The 14712-nt window shown below is 40.1% G+C and overlaps 1 protein-coding gene across 3 annotated transcripts in view; it reads left to right on the plus strand.

Annotated features, from left to right (window-relative positions):
• Window positions 1–14712, plus strand: part of FMN1 (formin 1) — a 360709-nt gene that overhangs the window by 293940 nt on the left and 52057 nt on the right. The gene's annotated exons all lie outside the window — the stretch shown is intronic.

Genomic DNA, 14712 nt, shown 5'->3' on the forward strand with positions numbered 1-14712 from the left:
ACAGATTTTGGTTAAAGCCCAATCTGATGTTAAAAATAAATAAGTTCTCAAGACAGGCTGCTCTGTCCTATTTCAAGGACTATCATAAACGCCAGCCAGTATTGATTTCTAGTCTGCCAAGGCCATAACTGAGAAGTCTGAGTCTTTTCAGTCTTAAAAAAAATGTTCTAATGTTAACAAATAAAAAAATCTCAAAATGGTTAGTTCTAATAATCATTTCTTCACTCTAAAGTGTTCCATGTAACATGTGTGTTAAGTTGTTACACCTGTGGAGCTTGTCTGCAAGTTGCTTACACTCTGGACTAAGGAAACAGTAAAGCCAACAGTTGTTCAGTGTAGCAATTGCCAAGTGTCCAGTGAAGATTAAAAGAACTAAGAATTTCACTTGAGCAGAATCTTCTTGGCTACCAAAGCCCGGAGGTTAAGTTGGTGTTAACACTCTGGTTGAAACTTGTGTCCAAATATTTCAAAATATCCTGACTTGGGGGAGTGGGGCTCCATCTCTGTGTGAGGAGGGGGTGAGAGGGTGGGACACAGAGTAATGTACCTAAGGCTCCTTTGGAAAGCATGTGGGTTGAACCAGTCCACTCAGCTCACTGGGCCTTGGCTTTGATCTGGAGTCATTTTCCCATGAGAGTTCTTCCTATTCCTCCTTTGTCACATATTTCAGTCTTCCCTCAATTTGGTCCAATTTCAAGGGAAATGAGCTGTTTGTCCAGTCCCCATCTCTGGGCTGTGTAAACAAGCAGATGGGCAATTAGTGACTCTGTCAGAGCCTTGGACCGCTGCTCTGCTTGCACAAATGGAGAACCATCACTCATCTTTTGGACTGTAGTCGTGCAAGCATGAGATAATGGGGACTGCTCAACTTTTGGGATTTCTTCATGCTGTTTAGATTTCTGTCTTCGTATCAAAATTCTATTGTTCAAGCCACTTTGGCAATAGCAGCTACTGCCACTCATCTCTTTGGGGAAAATAATAATTTAGATTCTATTGCCTTGAATTTTGTCCTCAGTAAAGCATCTTTTGATGAGCTGCAAATAAGACTCAAAAATTGAGAGCTGTAGGCAGTCTTTTCTTAATTAGCCAAACGCTGACAAGAGGGGTGTGACCCTGTTGAACACCGTGTGCCCTTGCCCTTTACGCAGCCCACATTCAGGTCACTTGCGATCCTGTGCTGCCATGCTTTGTGTTAACTTGAGCCCTTCATTCTGGTCACTGTGTTTGCTTCTTGGATGCAGAGTTCCTGGAGGATTGTGGGGAGGGCTCGCTACAGTCTGCTGTTTGTCCCTTCCTGAGGCTCCTGGCCATCGGACACCAGTCCCACAGCATCCAGCCTGATCCTAGCAGAAGCTAGTCACACTGTGTTCCCTTTGCTCTTTCCCCAGATACTGGTGGCACAAGGTTTTTTTCTTTTCTTTTTTCCTCTCCTGCTTTTAATTTTCTTTTCCTCTTACCTCAGTTTTCTCTGCCTTCTTTCATAGGTTTCTGCTTTCTCTCAGGCCCCTCCCCACCCTCTATTGTTTTTAGTAACTTGGGACTTACTCTCCAGATTCCTTCCTATTCATGCGTCGCTGTTTTTTGCCCAGCGTCATTCTGAGCATTCTGGCCCTTTTTCCTTTTTCCTCACTGCTTTTCTTCTTGTTTCCACTTCTGCCTAGCCCTTTGACATTCTTTGCCAGGAATGTCTCTGGATCATGGTGTCTTGATGAGGCAAGAGTGCTTGTTGGTCCTGTCAGAATGAGAACTGTGCAAGTGGTCATTTTTTTCCCCATTCTGCCTAGGATAGGCATCTGATGCTGGACAAAGAAGCAACAGAGCCTTTAATTTTCGGTAACTGATCATAACCATTTTTCTTATGTCATTCTTCATTCATGGGTCATTTATTCTGTATGATACCCTGGAAAAAAAAGTAATCTGTCCGATATGAATGCCAGGTATATATGCAACCCTGTGGCTTTATTATTCCATGTATCCGCAGCAGTATTTGATGTAATTGACCAACCCATTTCTTAGAAAATTTGTCCAAGGTTCAAGTCATCACCTTCCTGGACTTCTCTCTGCTTCATGCATCTTCCTTAGTCTCCTATGCTGATTCTTCATCCTTCTGATGTCTAAACATGGAAGAACATCAGGATTCCATCTGTGCATTTCTTCCCTCTTAGCTCAAGTACCAGGTGATCTCATCACAACCTCAAATACCATTTTTACGCTGGTGATCACAAAATATACATGTGTATGTGTCTATGTTTGTATATGTAATATACATACATGTGTACATATGCATACATATATGTGTATGTGTGTACATATGGAATATGCATAATATATATTACTTACCTCTTTTCTGAACTGCAGTTTTGTGTATTCAACACCCTGTTCAACACCTGAGTATCTGAAACTTAGTGTCCAAAACCCAACTTTGATTTCTCCAGTTCACCCCTTCACAGGCACACAATCTGCTTTCTTCAGGTAAATGAAACCACCATTTCTCAAGGTGCTAAAAAAAAGTCTTAGGAAATCGTAGTCTTCTCTTTATCACATACACATATCATAGTCAGCCCATGAGCGCATCCTGCCTGGTGTCCTTTCAGAACATATCCAAACTCTGACATCTCTCCACTCTACTTTAACCATAGTGTGCTGTTGTCATATCTCTTAGCTCAGCCTCTTGTTTTGAGCCTTATCCTACAGATCCTTTGAAGATTCATGTTGAATTAATATTCTTATAAATGCTCCAGTGACTCTCCATTTCAGTCAGTACAAAATTCTACAAAGCCTTGTGTGAGATGCATTTTAACGACTTCAAATTCATTCTGTCTACTGCAGCACTCCAAGTCTCCCCACTGTGACTGTGAACTACTACTAGATTCCATACTGGTTCTTCCCACTGTCCAGAATGCACTTTCCTCCAACATCCATGCGGCCTGGTATCCTACGTCATTTTAGTCTTTGCCTAAGTCATTTCTTATCAAAGGGCATGCCTGTGTTAATTCAGTCAGTTCGCAATAACAAAATTCCTTAGACTAGGTAAATTATAAACAACAGACATTTATTTTCTATGGTTCTGGAATCTAAGAAGTTCAAGATCACTGGAAATCACATTTCTGGTGAAGACTGACTTCCCCAGAGATGATCCTGTCCTCCTGATGTGGAGACACACTCCCTCAGGCATGTTTTATAAGGGTACTAATCCCCTTCATGAGGGCTCTATCTTCATGAAGTAGTCACCTCCCAAAGGCCCTCTCTTATAATGCTATGACATAGAGAAATAACTTTCAATCCATGAATTCTGGATGCTACACAAATATTCAGAGCATAGCAACACCCTACAAAATAACACTTCTTCTGACCTTGTTACTACCTCCTCCCCTTTCTCAACTTTTTGAGTAGCTGAACACTTACTTCTATCTGAAGTTACAGGTATTTATTTAGTTGTTTTCTTTCTTTTTTGGAGAGATTTATGTATTTGAAATGCAGAGTTGGGCAGGGGTGGGGGAGAAAGAGAGGAAGGACAGAGAGATAGTGAAAAAACACTTCCATCTAATGGTTCATTCTTCAGCTGGTCAGGACTGGACCGGCTAAAGCCAGGGTCATGAATTCTGTCCAGGTCTCCCACATGAGTGGCAGGGATCCAAACACTTGAGCCATCTTCCAGTGCTTTCTCAGGTGCATTAGTGAAATATTAGTGAAATAGAATAACTATTCAGGGATGAAATAGCTAGGACTTGCACCATCATTCATAAGGATGCCTGTGTTAACTTGCTCTGCCACAATACCAGTCCCCTATTGTTTTCTTTCTAGCCTCTGTAAAAACAGATTTCCTGAAAACAAAGATTCTATTTCTCTCAGTGCCTGAGTAATTTTAAATTAATAAACAAAAGAGATGCCTTTGAGAAAATGCATACCAGGTACCAGGTAAGTCAGAAGAGAGGTAAATTTGGAAAGAGTAGATTCATGACTAAGTATTGATGTATGGAATGTGGAGAATATTTTAAGGCTATATTCTGTGGTGAATATACAAGTGTGTGTGTGTGTGTGTGTGTGTGTGTGTGTGTGTCCATTGTGGCTAGAGCATTACGTACCCAATGTCCTTATTGTCCAGGAGGCCAGACAACTTTAGCCAGGCTGCTGACCCACTCCAACATAGGTGCATTTGCCTTGCATGGGTCAGTTTTCTAATTTCCCGGGGCTTAATACAGAGGGAAACGAGACAGAAGGCTGTTTTTAGAACCAGGTGGTACTCTTGGCACAACTGTCTTCATGATCACTCTGAAGAGAATATGAGAAGGATAAAGAGGAAGCATATATAGGAGGCATGAAGATTGTATCACTTGATAGAGATGGTTGGTAATTATCTGTGTATAAAAACTGAGAATTTTTAAATAGCATTCTACATCTATATTAATCAATAGCCTCTCACCTACCTAGGTTCTCTCAATTTTGAAATATCACTAGTCTTTGAACACCCCATTCCACATTGAATTTTCCTTCCACTAAACCCTAGGCACTTTACTTCTCAGAGCCTGTGCTGCTTTGTTAATGAAATGAAAATACTGATTTTGATCTCAGAGGTCTCATTTAGCGTTTTGTTTATCTGTGATTGGTAGGAAATAAAACTTGAAAGTTTTAAAATTCAGTTAAAATGGGGGACGGGGAGGAGGGAAATATGTCTAGATTGTGAAGAATCTAGAATGAATGTCAGCCTAAAAGGTGGATACTTTATTTTCCCTGTAAATAGGAACTGTTAGAGATTTCAGCAGGAGAGTGATAAGAGCTTTGGCCATAGTGAACTATAGGCAAGAGGAACAGCAATGGAAAGTGACCATTTTAGAAGCCAGACAGTAATTTTTGTTGCTTGAAAAATCTTGTTGCTTGAAAGCACATGAAAAGTTGATAAGGATCTGGACTAGGGTGCAATTTACAAGGGGAAACAGTATAATACTTTGAATATGAATAACATTACAGAGGCTGTCATCTCCAGGACTGAGGCTGGCTGATTGAGCATAATACCATCTCTCATTTGTACTCACTGCTACATCTTCAGTGCCTTGCCTCTAGGAATGTGAACACTAATTATTTGCTGAATGGATAAAAGAGAATAACTGAATATAGGCAAGTAGAACTTTAAGACGACAGTGAGACTTACTACTTAAATAACTGAAAGATTAAATTATCATTACAAGAAAAAAAAGCATATTCAGAAAAATGAGCAGGTAATGAAGAGGCTTCAGTCTGGAACCCACAAGGGCTGAATGATAGGAGAAGCAGATGATGGCCTGTCTCATAGTTGCCACTTTAGCCATAAAGAAGTGATTAGTGAACTGAGGTTGAAAGAGTAAAGCCTAAAGTTATTGGTATGGAAAAAGTTGAGACAATAGACAATGAAGAAAGCGGTGGAGGAAATTTGAAATAAAGGGGACAACATACCAGGATAGATAAACCAATTAAAAAAGGAGTCTGAAAAATAGAAAACCTAAGAGAATGTACTATATAACAGCTAAATGAAGAGAATCCAAGAAGCTCATAGCAGTGGTGTCTACTGTTGCAGAGACTGAAAAGGATGAGTATTGAAGGTCAGTAGAAGTGGTCATGGGGTGACAGTCCTAAAAGGCGCTTGAGGAGGAGCCTCGTCTCTGGGCTCAGGAGGTAATGTTCAAGCCCCATTATTCTTCAGTAGTTCCTTGGCCTTTGCTGCATATCATGCTGAAATACATCTGAGACCCAAGCTTGCCAAGAAGATTCTATTCATAGCATTGAAGCCTTTGTCTACTACTATTAAGCTGGAGCTGGAGAAGATTTAGTATGTTGAGTCTGTGAAGTGAGTGTGCCCCATGAAGGCCTGAGAGAAGGAACTGAAAAGGCAGAGGGTCTGGAACACAAAGGTCCAGCATGGACATCAGTTGCATCTTCTCAGTGCTCTGCCTTCCCTCAGAATAGCTCATCACATCAGGAACTATTCAGTTTCTACTGCTCTTTTGTTGCTTAATTGCAACTCATTTCTCTTATTGTCAAGATTTCTAAGGTAGATAAATTCTCGAGACTTTCTAATTGACCAAGAGGACAGTAAAGAGAACAAGATGCATGACCAAGCATTGGATATATCCGTGTGTTCTTCACCTAAGAGTAGACAGATTTACATTTATTAAATACCAAATTTGTGAGATACAACACTGTAGTTAGAAAAATTTGAAGAAGTTGGATCAAAGGAGAGAGCATCTTAAAGTAGTGTGACACTCAAAATACTCATTGCTGCAGTAAAACTACAAGATTGGAACCGTAACTTAGAATAAATGAGACCAGTGAAATGGCAGAAATTGTGAACATTGTCCTACTCCCAAATAAGAGTAAAGCAAAGAACAGCACATGCAGAGCTCCTGGTTGCTTAGGCTCTGGAGTTTGCAAGCTTCATGTTCCTCCTTCCGTTGGCCCCAGACAGATGTTTACCACTGAGATTCCTCCTTGTCTGTGTCCCAAGGTCATGTGAACATCAGTATTACCCTTAAGAGGAAGAGTTATCAATTCAGAGGAGTTGAAATAACTCTCATGGAATTACCCGTAACATCTATTTGAAAACAAATCTTTGAAAACCATCACATCAGGGAAATCACAGTCTATGGTAAGAAAACTGCCAAATTTTTGAGGTTGCAGCTTAGACCACACCAGAAAAAGAAAGTGCCTACATTTCCAAGTGCCTTTGGTTTTGAAATAAGAATAATAGAGCATCCAGTCAGGCCTCCCTGAAGAATATCCAGTACTTTAGTTCCGGTGGCAGAAACCTGGTTGGTGGTCTGAGCCAGGAAAAAAGGTGATATTTTGGTTTGGAAGAGGAAAACAATTCAAGTTTATTTTTTAGGGTCATTATTTAGAAAAAAAATAATGAACTTTTAAACAAGAGATTTCTTTTTGGGAAAAAATTTCATTTTTTTTTATCTGGATGATTGGCTATCTCTTGGACACGGGTGCCTTATTACATGGCCAGCCTCTGATCTGCATCTCCAGAAGACGGGGTGGCATCCTTGCAACCTTTCTTTTCCTCCATCCTTTTTCATGGGCTTTATAACAGCCACATACTTTTAGAAAGAAAGGGACTGGATTCCCTGCTGTAGCTCTGCTTCCAAATAAACCCCCCTGAACTCAGAATTTCCCAGCTGTAGTGAAAGCAATGCCTTACTCCTGGAAGTGTCTAAGAACCACGATTGGGGCAACATTGCAGTTTTGTTTGTAGCAAACCTTGGTCATATTTTTATATCATAATATGAACATTTTTGAAATGTTAACACTAACAAAACCCTCAAACTTCTCTGCGAAAGACAATGAAACACCTACTTTAAAATTTACCAAGGTATGGGCCCAGAGTGATATCTTGTAGCTAAATCCTCACCTGCATCCACCTGGGATCCCATATGGGTACCAGTTCACATCCCAGCTGCTCTGCTTCCCTTCCAGCTCTCTGTCTGTGGCCTGGAAAAAGCAGTAGAGGATGGCCGAAAGCCTTGGTGCCCTGCACCCAAGTGGGAGTGACCCAAAAGAAGCTCCTGGCTTCAGATAGACTCAACTCTAGTCATTTCAGCCATATGGGGAGTGAACCAGTGAATGCAAGATCTTTTATTTTTTGTCTCTCCTTCTCTCTGTAGATCTGCCTTTACAATAAAAAAAACAAAAACAACAACAAAGCAGTAAAATAAAATCTTCAAAATAGTAAATGGATGGAAATTAGGCCCCTCTCCCTTCAAGCAGTGATTCCATTTTGAGAATGAGTAGTAACAAGAAAAAAAGAAGAGAAGAGCATTTCTTCAAAGGAACTCCCTATGTTTTGTGGTGGGTAAAAAAGGACCTGGAGGAAGATGAGTTTCCGTCATTTTGAGGGAGAGGAAAGAACCAAGTGGGTAATGCTTGCATTTCTTAGTTTAGGGCACTATTCATAGTCTTGGTTTAGTTCCTGTTGTTTTGTTTGTCCCCTATTTGTGTTCCATGTGTCTATTTTTGCCTTAAGGGATCTTGAAAAGAAGGTGCCAAGTAGCAGGGCTACCATGGACTAAAAACATGGTTCCATGTAATTATTATGTCCCTTTCTCAGTCTACTGCCTCTGGAACCAGAGGGAGAACCAGTTCTATTCCAGCTGTATCAGAAGGAGAGTTGATTTGATTCAGTTTTATCAGATTGTTGGTCAAGGGACAGAGAATTGTGAAATGGATTCAAGATTATGTTTAAAATGCTGTGACTATAGCTTTTCTGATCTTTTTAATGGAAAATAAATTTTAAGAAGAGGGAGCTCACAGCCCAAGAGATCCGTTTGGTCTGCATGCTTTGGTCTGGGCTCAGCTAACCCTAGTTGAAGACAGCAAATGGAACTGGATTGGAAGTGAATGGCAGGAGAAACTGAGGACCAGAAAGAAAGCACTGGGAGGAGTCAGCATGGAGATGAGAACGGGCTGTCACTCAAGATCCTGCTGCTGCATGTGGAGAATTTGCCCTTCATTGAAGGAACTTGGCTTATGCAGGAGGCTAGGAAAGTGTGAGTGGAGTAAATGAAGATGCCCAGATTCCTTTTCCCCATCTATTCCAGAGGTTGGACTTGAGGCCTTAAATAGTTTTAAATCTGACAGTGTTTGTTGAGAGTCACAGGAAGGGCAGCAGTTGGTTCATCACAATCCACGGAGAAGCTTGAGGTTAACATTTTTCACTAACTTCCACAAAGAAAGCCTCTGAAAACGGGGGTGAGGGGAAGCCAAGATGCTTGGCTGTGTCATCAGGTTTCAAACATGTTAACCCTTCAGCTTGACTAGAGTTATGACCAATGTCTGTTAGGGTATAGTGTCAGTGAGAGGGATGGCAAAACATCCTCTAGAAGCTTACTCCATCTCCTGCACTGGCTGGCCTGAGTCAGAAGGATGACTGCTGTTCTTATCCCTGGAACTGTTTTACTCTAAGCTAGATTTCTGGGACTCTTCTCCTTCCTCAGTATGGGATACAAATCCCCTTTGTTAAACAAGCCTTTACCAAATGACCACTTTTTTTCCCCCCAAAATACATCATTCTAACAGAAACCTCTCACTAGCAGTTACCCTAAATGAAAGTCTACACCACTTTTTCTCTTTATTTTTCTCTAAGAGAATTGTGGAATAGAATTACTTTAGACATGATAGCAGCCATGATGAGAGGAGCAGCATTCTAAAAAAAAAAATGACCATTAAAGAGACTGGCATTATGACATAGTGGGTTAATTTGCTACCTGCAATACTGGTTTCCATTTGGGTACCAGGTTAAGTCACAGCTGCTCCACCTCTGATCCAACTCCCTGCTTATTTGCCTAAGAAAACAGCAGAAGATGGTCAAGTATTTGGGTTCCTGACTCCATATAAAACTCAGATGAAGTTCCTGGAACCAGGCATCATCCTAAACCAGTCCCATTCTTTGTGGCCATTTAGGCAATGAACCAACAGATAGCAGGTCTCTTTTTGTCTCTCACTGTCTCTGTAATTCTGCCTTTTAAAAATAAATTGTTCTTTTAAAAAATAGCCATTAGAAATTAGAACATAAAAAACATTGAGCATCCAGTAAATGAGTTGGGACAGGAAAGAGAAGTAACTGGTAGATAAAGAGTTTTTAAAGAAAAGAGAAAGGAGGAGATGCTATTTTGGAAGAAAGAATTTGAGCAAAAGACATCTGTTCCTGCTTTTCTCCTGTTGGTAAATCTATGGATGACATTTGCTTTACCTCATCCACACATACATTTTTTTTTTAAAAAAAGTTATAAAGCCTTCTCCATAGTGAGGAAACCATGGATTAAAGATGAAAGCTGAATTGGAAGCTTCCACAAATTGCCTACACATCAACAGACACTGAGTTACTAGCAATTTCAAACGTTGCTTGAGTGATCATCTCAAAGTCCTCTTCCTCTGCTTTGAAGACACACGTAGTGTCACTTCAGTTGCCACCACATTGAATCTTTTCTCCATCCTAAAAAAAAAAAATCAGGGAAGTCATAGGGGAACAATACTTGTTTCGCAAATTACTGGTGCTTCGAAGAAAAACTGAGGCATGCATATAATATTTTCTTTTACAAACCACAAACAAACAGCCCCCACACTTGAGGCCCAGAGCTCACAAAAGCACTAAATCTGAAGGGCTTTGAGAAGAGGCAATCTTTTTTTTTTCATATTTTTTCCTGGACTACCATTATTTACATAACAAATTGCTGCAAATGCAATCATGTCAGATGTTAGAAATAAACTGTTGGGGTATAGCTATTTTTAAACAACCCATAGTTACAGGGATGTTTTAAAAACATGCAGAGCCTGAGTTTGTGTTTTAAATTCTAAGTGGTTGCAGGAACTCTGGATGGTTAGGTTAGCCTGGTGCTGACCTGTGAGGCAGAGAAGCGCTTTTGCCAGAGCCTGAAAACCCTCAAGAATAATGATATTTTAAGGGTTGCAAAAATTCAAATTGGCTGTAGATTAAAGTCCTCTAATTCTAGGTAGGTGCAGAAATCCCCGAAGCCAAATTTCCCCCCACTGTAGTAAGCATTGAGCTTCTCTTGCAGATATACCAAATACTTCCCCCACCAGATTATTTTATTTATTGTTACAGAGAACAGGCATCCCATCCCTACCCCCATTCTTCACTCCCGGGAATCAAAAGTTAGTAAAAAGAATGCCACATTCTTCAGGATGATTTGCATGAGTGGATTATTTGCGTCACTCTCTGAGAGGTTATATTTATGGTTTTTATTCTACTTATCCAAGCTCTGTACTCTCACAAAATATTTTTCTCCCAATAAGTTCATTATTGTCCCGCTGAGACATGCAACTACCTCTAGTATGCATACACACCTGTGCACACCCATACACACCCTCACCAGTCCAACTTCCTCCAGCCTTGTAGCATCCCTTGCTTATGTGACTACTTGAACTTCAAATAAAAGTTCTACTTCTATTTTTCTAGCCAAAGAAAATAGGGCCTCCAAAACTGCCCAGCAGTTTCACCTCTTCTATAGAAAATCCCCAAACTCCCAGAATATTTGTGATTCTTGACCTTGGTTTGATGCCTGGCCCCAGCTCATGACTCCAACTCCGTGTTAATGCACGGCCTTGGAGGCAGCAATGATGGCTCAAGTACAAGGGTTCCTGCCACGTCAGGGAAGCATGGGTTGTATTTCCACTTTCTTGCCTTGGCACGACCTCATTCCTGCCATTGCAGACATTTGGAGAGTGACCTGGCAAATAGAACATAAATCATGCTGGACCCTATTTTAGTATTTTTAAACCTGTTTATATGTATTTTTTTTTTCAGTCTGGCTTTCCAGATCTCCCAAATTATGAATAGCCTGAAAGCAGAATCCTGTATTGCAACCTAAAGGAGTAAAATTCTTTTTGCTTGTCCATTTGCTTTCAAAAGTAAGTGAAACAGGGTGCAGCGTGGTAGCCTAGTGGCTGAAGTCCGTGTCTTGCATGCGCAGGGCTCCCATATGGGCGCTGGTTTGTGTCCCTGCTGCTCCATTTCCTAACTAGCTCCCTGCTTGTGGTCTAGGAACGCAGTGGAGGACAGTACAAAGCCTTGGGACCCTGCGCCCTCATGGGAGACCCAGAAGAAGCTCCTGGCTGCTAGCTTCAGATTGGCTCAGCACCTTCCATTGCAGCTACTTGGGGAGTGAGAGTAGACAAATCTTCCACTGTATCTCTCCTTGTCTGTGTAAATCTGACTTTATAATAAAAATAAATCTTTAAAAAGTGCTTTTTAAAAAGTAAATGAAACAGTAAAACAGGTTGCATGTAAAAGTAATCCTTATTTACTTAGTTCTCATTTTCAGCCAGCATAGTGTTTCTCTATGACTTTGAGTTAATAGCTGCTAACTTTGCCACACGGTAAAAACATGTTCCTCTTACTCTCTTTGGGTATTTGTCTAAATTTCTTCTTCTTTCATACCATCAAGATCTAAGACCTTGGAGAGTTATATTTGCATGTAGAATGTGGGTTTATAAGCCAGTAATAGAATAATCCTCTTTTCATCACCTACAGACCTTATGTTTTAAACAGTTGAAAGGGAAATGTACATGGATTGGCAGGGGTTTGAGATTCCTTATTGCTGCCCTAAGCTGAGACAATAGGTCCAATCCATAATGGCACCAAATAAGGTGTCTTGAGATATGATTGTATCTGTATGCTTTCAGTTCATGCAGAATAGGCACAGAGAAACAATCCTGGGGAACTGGCTACAATGGAAAGCCTAGCTGCTGACTTGAGTCCCGCTGTTCTACTCCAGCATCCCACATATGGAATCCTTAGTAATAATTAAAGTGTAAGAAGAACTTTTTAATTTATGGAAAAGTATACCCCAGCCACATACGCCTACCCAAGTCTTAGAACCTATGGTGTTAAGCAGCTGGAAAGAGCAAGGACTTTGCAAGGCGGCCTGATTAGCCCTCCTGGAAGTTTCCTTTAGAGCTGCAAGGCTGATAGGTCTCTGGTGTGCATGTCTGAGTTTAACTTGGTGAGATGAGTCTCATGAATGGTTGCAGTCTTAGTTCAGATATTGCATAATAGAGTACTGTGATGGGATAGTTGGCTGTTGGATTGAGATTAAGTTAGAACAGACCTTGAGGAAGCAATGAAGGCAGTGATTCTTCAAATTTGGCTGGAGTTTTACTGTCTTGTTTTTGTGTTCTTACAAAGTCATGCCTTAAGCTTGTGATCAAATTCCCAGTTATTGCCACCAGAAAGCAAATATTAGCAGATTTGCCATCCTCAAGGGTCTTCTGTCTATCGGGGTGATATAATAAGGTTTGCCTTACAGTGCATACAAAGGAGATCAATGTAGCATATCAGACTAATCTGCCACCTATTTTGATGACATCCTGTATGGGCACCAGTTACAATCCTGGCTGCTACACTTCTAAATCAGCTGCCTGCTAATTGTTTGAAAAGGCAACAGAGGAGAGCTCAGGTCCTTGCAATCTACACCCATGTAAGAGGCCCAGAAAACGGTCCTGGCTCTTGGCTTCTGGCTAGCACAGCTCCAGTCATTGCAGACAGTTAGGGTAAGCCAGTTAATGGAAGATCTCTCTCCCTCTCTTTGTCTGTATCTCTATGTGTGTGTAACTGCCTTTCAAGTAAAAATAAGTACATTAAAAAAAAAAAAAGACTGGATACCAAAAAATGTCTCAGACATTGCTGAGAACAATACCTGTTCTCAGATATTGCTGTTCCCTGGAAGTGCTATAAAATAGTAGAAGCAGGGGTTTTCAAATCCTGAAGTTAAAAGCACTGAAACTACTGAGTACTTCTTTGTTGTATTAATGTTTCTGGTGATCAGGAAACATTCTTTCTTTCCTTAGCAATGTAATAAAGTTGCTGAAAAGTCATTTGATTTTGGAGGAAGCATGAAATTAGCGGTAGACCTAAATCCTTCCTTTCTCTGAGAATCGGATAACATTGTAACCACAAGTATTTACCCCTTATTATCAGTGAAGGCAGGTAGCCTCTTATTTGATATGTCCTCTCTAAGATGCAGTAGATGCTGTGCAAAATCATTATCCAAATAATTAGATCTTATAGTCAGATAAATTTCATTCACTGTTACAAAAACCCAGTGAAAAAAGAAAACATCAAATAATTAAGGCTTAAGAAAATGTTTTTAAATTAGCTCCTTTAGTTTAGAAAATTGAATTTCTCTTTTGGATGACTTTCAGTGACCAAAATGACCAAAGTAAAAGGACATCCTGACTTTTTTCAAGAAGGCAGTAAAAGTATAAGCATGTTGAATCACACTGGGTTTATAATTCTGCATCCTAACTAGCATTTTCTCATATTAACGCATGCTGGTCTAGTTATTTTCAATTGTTACAAGCCACTCCATTGGGTGAATAAACCACATGTTGTTTTATCTACACCCCTTTTCTTGTTACTGTTCTTAGTCATATTGTTCTGGAACACCACTGGGAAAAAAAAAGATCCAATCATCTGTATATCCTCTTTCTTCATTTGGATATTGGCAGGATAAAAGACGATGTCATGAACAGATTAAATCCTTTTGTTAGGGAGGATGAACTATTGAACTGAAACTACCATCTTACACTTTAATGTTTTCCATCTAGAAAAACACAATTCCTCAAAATTTTTTTAACATTAACATAATGTAATATTAATAATTAACAAATGAGAGAGACAGCAGCACAAGAATAGACAAATGTGGTGAATTGGATTTTTAGTACCACAAATTCAGCCCACAGAGGTTGCCTCTAGTTGAAAGGCAGTCATTTTTCTACTTATAAATGGTAGTTTAAGCTGACTGGCCGAGATCCCAAGTTCTCCTCAGTCCATAGATGGATAATAATGCTGCTTGGACTATAATTTTCCATCTTTCTTTTTGGAAAGATTGACCAAAAGCTACTCAGTAAAAGAAACCTTGGAAATAGGACTTCTGTGTTACACCATCTATTCATGAAAGAGAGCTGTGAAAATAAACACATACCCAGAACCTAATGGAGACATGGCACTATGCCTAAGGAAAATGCCATCCCTTATGCCTCTTTTTAAATTCCCTTTTAGTTTTATTTAGTTTTAGGATAGGGCAAATGCATCAGTTGTAGACCAACGTTTGTGCTTTCTGAACTTGTTTATCTAGCAAGTAGTTGAAGATGATAAGGGCAAGTAACCTTGTGAAGAGCAAGCTCTAGGAAGACTGGGAAGGGCATTTAAACTAGTCTTTC

The sequence above is a fragment of the Ochotona curzoniae genome, unplaced genomic scaffold, assembly GCF_017591425.1.
Source record: "Ochotona curzoniae isolate NIBS_2020 unplaced genomic scaffold, NIBS_Ocur_1.0 scaffold_4701, whole genome shotgun sequence".
Lineage (NCBI taxonomy): Eukaryota > Metazoa > Chordata > Mammalia > Lagomorpha > Ochotonidae > Ochotona > Ochotona curzoniae.